The sequence below is a fragment of the Oratosquilla oratoria genome, chromosome 37, assembly GCF_046742065.1.
Source record: "Oratosquilla oratoria isolate Oo_2021 chromosome 37, ASM4674206v1, whole genome shotgun sequence".
NCBI classification, from domain to species: Eukaryota; Metazoa; Arthropoda; class Malacostraca; order Stomatopoda; family Squillidae; genus Oratosquilla; species Oratosquilla oratoria.
Genome location: NC_134813.1, coordinates 350001 through 357500, shown reverse-complemented (window position 1 = coordinate 357500; position 7500 = coordinate 350001). Strand labels below are relative to the sequence as shown.

Here is a 7500-nt window from a genome sequence, read left to right as displayed (position 1 = left end):
CGACACTGAAATTATTTCAGCCTTGGACGGGATTCGAACCTGGACGGCCGTAGTGGCGCCCGGGAACTCTAACACTGCGCCATGTGAGTCGTGTGTATGTGTGTGTGTGTGTGTGTGTGTGTGTGTGTGTGTGTGTGTGTGTGTGGGGTATTTACATATTAACACCAAGAAGATCAATAATAACATTATTAATGGTCAAAATCCCACTATGCATTTCGGGCACATACACACACTTGCCTGTGTATGCATAATGCTCGCCTTTGAGAAGGCAAAAATCTGTACCACATCCAGATGGTCCTTCAACCTGCTGTGACCGCAGCCTGCCCACAGACTCCTAGACCTCACTTCCTCAAAGCCGAAACTACTTCAGAAAGTCTATTGCGCAACGACTTTCAGTGCCTGACAGACGTCAGCCTCTGGTATTTGGAGTTACGATTGTACATTTAGTCGCTGGTCACACAGGACCTCAAACTCAAGCGATTTGCCCAACGTGAGCATTATAGAAAGGTGGTTATATCCTCTGGTCAGCAGTTTCTGGCAACGGAAGTCGCCGCCGATTCTTTAGTTGCCTGTTATCGCCAGATAATTTGCTTAGTCTTGTGGTCAGCACTACAGTGTTTGCAACAGAAAGAATTGTCTCATTTTCTATTTTTTTTTTGGAGGGTTTGATATTGATATGCATAGCATATTGATTTCTTTTTTTCTTTGTCTGTTCTCATAATTTTGTAGATAGGTTGTGTTCCAATATGTTTAGGAAATAAGTTATCAGAGGCTGTGAAATTACTTGAGATCAACAAACCACTTTTACGTGTCTTACGCCACATTTTTCTTGACCAAATTCTTCTCACAATTTCGAGATGATTTAATACTACACAGAACAGTCTTGATACGAGTTTGTTTATTCTTCCAGTGAGAAAAAACAACAACAAGTGAATGAAAAATAAAATGAATCGAATAAAGTTATCTGGTGTTAATAGGCATAAATAAGTACTGTACATGATGTCCACGCGAAAGGGGGGGGGGGAGCTTGTGTGACGTCATATCGACTCTGAGGACATTTTCAATAAATATCGACATTTTGTTAGCTTTTTCAGTTCACGGGTATGAAGTGTATATTTCGGTAATTTATTATTGCGATATATAACGACATCATTATTATGACGTGATTTTTTGATCCCATACAAATATTCACATCATTACTAGAGACAGGTGAAGTCTTAGAGGATTGGAGAAATGCAAAACAAATCCATTAAATTACAGGCCTGTGTCACTCACAAGTGAAATGTTCAAGGTCCTGGAAACAATTGTCAGAAGGGAAATTGTACATTACTTGGAGAGACATAATGTATCAAATTATGCACAATATGGCTTCCTTAGAGACAGGACTTGTTTAACAACCATATTAACATGTCTGGACGATGTAATTAAAGCTGTAGATAGACGAGAATATGTGAATGTTAATTACTTGGACTGTGAGAAAGCTTTCGATAAGGAGCCAGTGGGCATAAGAGAAGTTAAGAAATGAATTTCAAGTTTCTTGACCAAAAGAAAACGCAGAATGAAGATCATGGGTAGTTCCTCGGACTGGCTACCAGTTCATAGTGGAGTACCACAAGGATCAGTGTTGGGTCCAGTCCTGTTTATAATATACATTATTGAAAGTTTGAAACAACAAACAATCTGAAGTCAGTAGCCATTCTATTTGCTGATGACGTTAAAATATACCGTATAATTAATACAAGAGAAGACAAAAAGGTCATGCAAGGAGATATGGATAGACTGAGTGGATTAGGAAATGGAAACAGTTTTAATGCAGAGAAATGCAAGACAGTGTGTGTGTGTGTGTGTGTGTGTGTGTGTGTGTGTGTGTGTGTGCGTGTGTGTGTGAGCACGCGCGCGTGTCCGAAACAAATCAGCAAGAGACGAAAGACGCTGAGAGAGAGAGAGACCAAGGAGGTCTGAACAAGAACAGGTCGGCTCACTTGAGAAAGAAATCTAACGGGACGAGGTTCGACCCCAACCCCGCCCCTCCTCATGACGTCATCCCGTTACTTTTCCTTCCGAAACGAACTGTCCTGTTCTTGTTTGAACCTTGAGTGAAGCCTGAGGAAGAAGTCACGTGACCAGAGGTGCCGTATCGTGTGATTCACCTTGGTCTTGGATCACGTGTTGGACTCGTGATCGACAGCTATTTCCCTCCCAGAAGAGAGCTCAGAGCTCATAAATGACCGATCTATGGGTCATACTGTGACCTTACATACACACGCACACCCAACTCCCCGCCCACAAGAGTTGGAGTAACGACTCGCAGGGCAGCGATACTGAAATTATTTCAGCCATGGGCGGAATTCGAACCTGGGCCGCCGTAGTGTGTGTGTGTGTGTGTGTGTGTGTGTGTGTGTGTGTGTGTGTGTGTGTGTGTGTGTGTGTGTGTGTGTGTGTGTGTGTGTGTGATTCATCATGGTCTTGGATAACGTGTTGGACTCGTGATCGACAGCTATTTCCCTCCCAGAAGAGAGCTCAGAGCTCATATATGACCGATCTATGGGTAATACTGTGACCTTACACGCACACACACACACACCCAACTCCCCGCCCACAAGAGTTGGAGTAACGACCCAAAGAGCAGCGATACTGAAATTATTTCAGCATTCGGTGGGATTCGAACCTGGACTGCGGTAGTGTGTGTGTGTGTGTGTGTGTGTGTGTGTGTGTGTGTGTGTGTGTGTGTGTGTGTGTGTGTGCGTGCGCGCTTTCTTGGGTGCTTACTATCATGCATTTTGGGTGCCTTCAAATGCTTCTCGTTTAATTTTGAAATTCCTCAAATTCTAAGCTTTTACTACCGTGACTGAAAAATGTGCCCTTCTTCCTCCTCCCCCTCCTCTTCCTTTCTTCGCTCGCTTCTCCTTCCTCCTCTTCTTCTTCTTCTTCCTCGTTTTCGCTTCCATCTTCGTAAATTCCTCCTCCTCTCCTTCCTCTCTTCGTTTGATTCTCCTTCCTCGTCTTCTACCTCGTTTTCGCTTCCGCCTTTGTAACCTACTCCTCCCCCTCTTCCTCTTTTTTCTTCTTCTTCCTCTCCACTTCTCCTCCCCCATCTTCTGTTTAATCCACTCCATACAGCGTCATCCTTGAAAGATTCTATTCTGGCCAAGAAACAGATAATTTCTTATAAATCTGCGGACATGAACTCCGGTCCCAATGGGGTCCCGACCACTGAAGGCCGCGTGTGTACGTATGTATGTATGTGCGTATGTGTGTATGTGTGTATGTATGTATGTGTGTATGTACGTACGGTATGTATGTATGTGCGTATATGTGTATGTACGTATGTTGTTCTATTTGAACATGCACCCCCTCTTTCAGCCTGTCTGTTATGTTCTCACAATCAAAGGCAACTTTGTTCCCGCACGAAGGAGCAAACACCTGTACACGGTTATGTCACACAAGCAATCGCATAATAGCGAAGTGCTTACGTCACGCACGGGCCATGTGCATACGTCACATGCACGAGAGTGGTGCGTGCGCGCGCGTGCGTGCGTGCGTGCGTGGTTGCTTGCTTGCCTGCCTGCTTGCGGTTCCTTGGAGACGCGTCAATCACACGGCAACTTGGCACGCCGTCGAAGTCAACCGCGATTTGATCTGTGGCAAACGGCTCGAGCGGAGAAAGGAAGAGGAGGAAGAGGAGGAGGAGGAGGAGGAGGTGAAGGAGGAGGAGGAAGAGGAGAGTGTTTTGCCCCCAATAACCAGCGTTTCTATCCTTCGGGACAATATCGCACCAACGTGGTGGTGGGAGGAGGGGAGAGGAGGAGAAAGAAGAGAAGGGGAGGGGAGGAGAAGGAAGACAAGGGGAGAAGAGGGAAGACGAGGGGAGGGGAGGAGAGAGAGGAGGAGGACAGGGGAGGAGAGAAGAGGAGGGGAGATGAGGAGAGAGAAGGGAAGGGGAGAGAGAAGGGAAGGGGAGGGGGGATGAAGAGAGAGAAGAGGAGAGTAGGGGAGGCGAGGAGAGAGAGGAGGAGGGGATGTGAGGAAAGAGAAGGAAAGGGGAGGGGAGGAAAGAGAAGAGAAGGAGAGGGAAGAGGAGGGAAGAGGAGGGAAGGGAAGGAAAGGAGAGAAGAGGAGAGGCGGTAAGGAGAGAGAAGAGGAGAGGCGGTAAGAAGAGAGAAGAGGAAGGGAGGGGAGGAGAGAGTGAAGAGGGAGGGAGGGGAGGGAAAGTAATGGGAGGAAGAGGCAGGAGGTAGTAAAGGGGAGTGATGAGGGAGTAGCGAGACGAGAAGGGAGGGCATAATACGTGTAGAGATTTGTGAAAGGTATAATCACATCATACCTCTAGACCCGCCCTCTCCCAGTTCTCCCCCCCTCCCCATCTCCCCCTCCCCTCTCCCCCCTCCCCCCCTCACTTGATGAGATTAGGGACCTGCCATTCCCCCCCTGTCAAACTTACACCCTCCCATTACCAATGTCCCCCATTCAAGGGGTGAATGTTCCGAGCGTAATTGGGGGGCTTATGTAGATGGGTGTGTGGGTGGGAGGGGGGAGGGGGGAAGGGGGGAGTGTGGGGGAGAGTAATTTTTGAAAGGAAAGGAGACTGTTGTTACGTAACGCTACCATCTCCAGTCGCTCCCTCAGGCTGTGACGAGGAAGTGAAAGGTGAGGGGGACGATGTGTGACGTGCGCTGGGGTGTGATGGTGTGGGTGATGAGGGTGAAGGGTTATCACACTGGGCAATTTTTCCTCAGACTGTTGACGCAGATTTACAGCCAGCAACTTTCGGTAGGGAATTTGATCTTTTCCTCCAGCATATATATATATATATATATATATATATATATATATATATATATATATATATATATACATATATACATACATATATATATACATATATATATATATATACATATATATATATACACACACACACATAAATATATATATATATATATATATATATATATATATATATATATATATGATTGTGGAAAAAGAAGTCACGGGTCTAGTTCCTCCGAAGAAGCATAGAGCGAAACCGGTCAGGAATAAACTCAGAAACTCGGAACTAGATCCATGACTTCTTTTTCCACCTTCATCAACTTGTCACAATGTACCAGCATATATATATTATATTTATGTATTTTTTTAGAGAGAGAGAGAGAGAGAGAGAGAGAGAGAGAGAGAGAGAGAGAGAACAAGATTGTTTGCCATAGCGATTTGACGGCGGAAAAAGTTCTGAAGGTGGTCAGTACCGCCGATTAATCGGAGGTTGAAGGAAAAATAGCCCAATGTGATAACAACTTTCAGGCGAGTTGATGTATTGATGCTAAGTGACGTGTGAGTGAATGGGGGAATGGGGGGTGAGCGAAGGGGCTGGGTGATTGGGTGACGCTACATAATCAACTTAACTGATTGGGTTCCACAAAGACGAATAAAATCATCTGACAATAAAACAAAATATTTTAGAAATATATCACAATACTACAGAAGTGTGGCAAGGAATATGATATTGGCAAATATCGAAATTCAGAGTGACTCAATAACAAACCTCACGTTATGGCAACATCGCCATTACTGCGTCTGATTGGTCGTTGCGCTGAGCGCTCAAATGCAAAAGCCAATGAGACGCTGTTATGGCGATATTGCAGTAACGTGAGGTTTATAAGTCACTGAGACGGTCGACGATCAAACAAATCCCTACTAGCTACCCCGCAAACCTCAAAAGTAAATAAACAAATAAATAAATAAATAAATAAATACACAAATAAATAAATAATAAACAATAAATAAATAAAGTAAGAGAGGCATGTCCTTCTGGGTCGTAACGATCTTTTTCCTTATGATTAATACAACATTCAGACATGAGACCCATTGAATATGTAAGACGGTGTGTATGTCATTCACCTTGGTCTTGGATCACGTGTTGGACTCGTGATCAACAGCTATTTCCCTCCCAGAAGAGAGCTCAGAGCTCATATATGACCGATCTTTGGGTAATGCTGTGACCTTACACGCACACACACACACACCCAACTCCCCGCCCACAAGAGTTGGAGTAACGACTCGCAGCGCAGCGGTACTGAAATTATTTTCAGCCTTGGGAGGGATTCGAACCCGGACCGCCGTAGTGGCGGCCGGGAACGCAACCACATCTTCAATACGGTGACGCCTTTCATATGTCGCCTTCTAGCCAATAAACACTCAATCTCATCCAGCTCAGGATTCGAACTCGGGCTTTCTGGGGGGGGGGGGTCTCGAGTGACCGGCGCCCCCTTCAGGCCAGAGACCGGGTCTTCATTTGCATTAAAACCGTCTGTCTTATAGACTACAAAAGCCGTCAATGGCGTCCCCATGTTGAAGGGGCTAAATTCCAAATCCTCACTACATCCTCAAAAAAAAAAAAAATATATATATATATATATATATATATATATACAGTATATATATATATATATATATATGCTCAAAGAAATCACAAAAACACGTGATAAGATATTTTTGCACAAAGCAATGTGAAATGAAAAATACGGTTACACAGAGTTTTCGTCTATTTAAGATATTTTCAAAGGTAACCGTATTTTTCATCTCCCAATGGTTTCTGCAATATATATATATATATATATATATATATATATATATATATATATATATATATATATATATATATATATATATGACGCAAGTGGGAGTAGCAAACACAGTCTGAGTTTATTCTTGCTTACTCAAAGGAGGAATTGTGAACAAAATGAGTTGTGGACATTTATACATGAGGGAGACCTCCTCACTACCTCCCCGCGTTGCCAGAGTTGGCGGCAAGTGAGGAAACCACCGAATGATATATTTATTGTTTAGAAGCATACCTGCGAAACTAGTCAGGAATAAACTCAGACTAAGATCCCTGTGCTTCCTACTCCCACTTACGTCAACCTGTCAGAATGCCTCAAAGTATATGTGTATATTATATATATATATATATATATATATATATACATATATATACACACACACACACATATATACATATGTATATATATATATATATATATTGCGGCGACGATTTCTGTTATATAATAGGGAAATAGTGACTGGTTGGGTAAGACCGAGTCTGTATTCAAGGCGAATAATTTGCTCTCGGAAAGTGGCGGGTCTGGTCGACCTAAGGGTCGGGATAGGTCGAAGCAGTGCAAGGTTTGTCTAAACGAGGTCAAGGAGAGGTCACGAAGAGGGCGCGAGCGAGCGCATTCTGCCAAATGGGAGACGGATGAAGACAAAAAATAAAAATAAATAAACTAATAAATAGAATAAAAATAAATAAATAATAATTTTCTTGCAACGAACACAGAACAGGAAAAAAAACCTTGGGTCTAGGCCGGGGAACCGAATGACTGCCCCTCCAGGTTGAGATGCATGTCGATTATTGAGACAAGTACCGGGGACATGATCCACTCCGACGCCCGTCTCGCAGAACCCTGTTCCCGGTCTTAAGTAGCAAAATAAACATGTGAACAA

General features: G+C 43.8%; 2 protein-coding genes across 3 annotated transcripts in view; one reads left to right on the top strand and one right to left on the bottom strand.

Annotated features, from left to right (window-relative positions):
- The window catches only part of LOC143019489 (uncharacterized), a 90336-nt gene that overhangs the window by 8531 nt on the left and 74305 nt on the right, over window positions 1-7500 (top strand). The gene's annotated exons all lie outside the window — the stretch shown is intronic.
- The window catches only part of LOC143019488 (uncharacterized), a 97297-nt gene that overhangs the window by 22354 nt on the left and 67443 nt on the right, over window positions 1-7500 (bottom strand). The gene's annotated exons all lie outside the window — the stretch shown is intronic.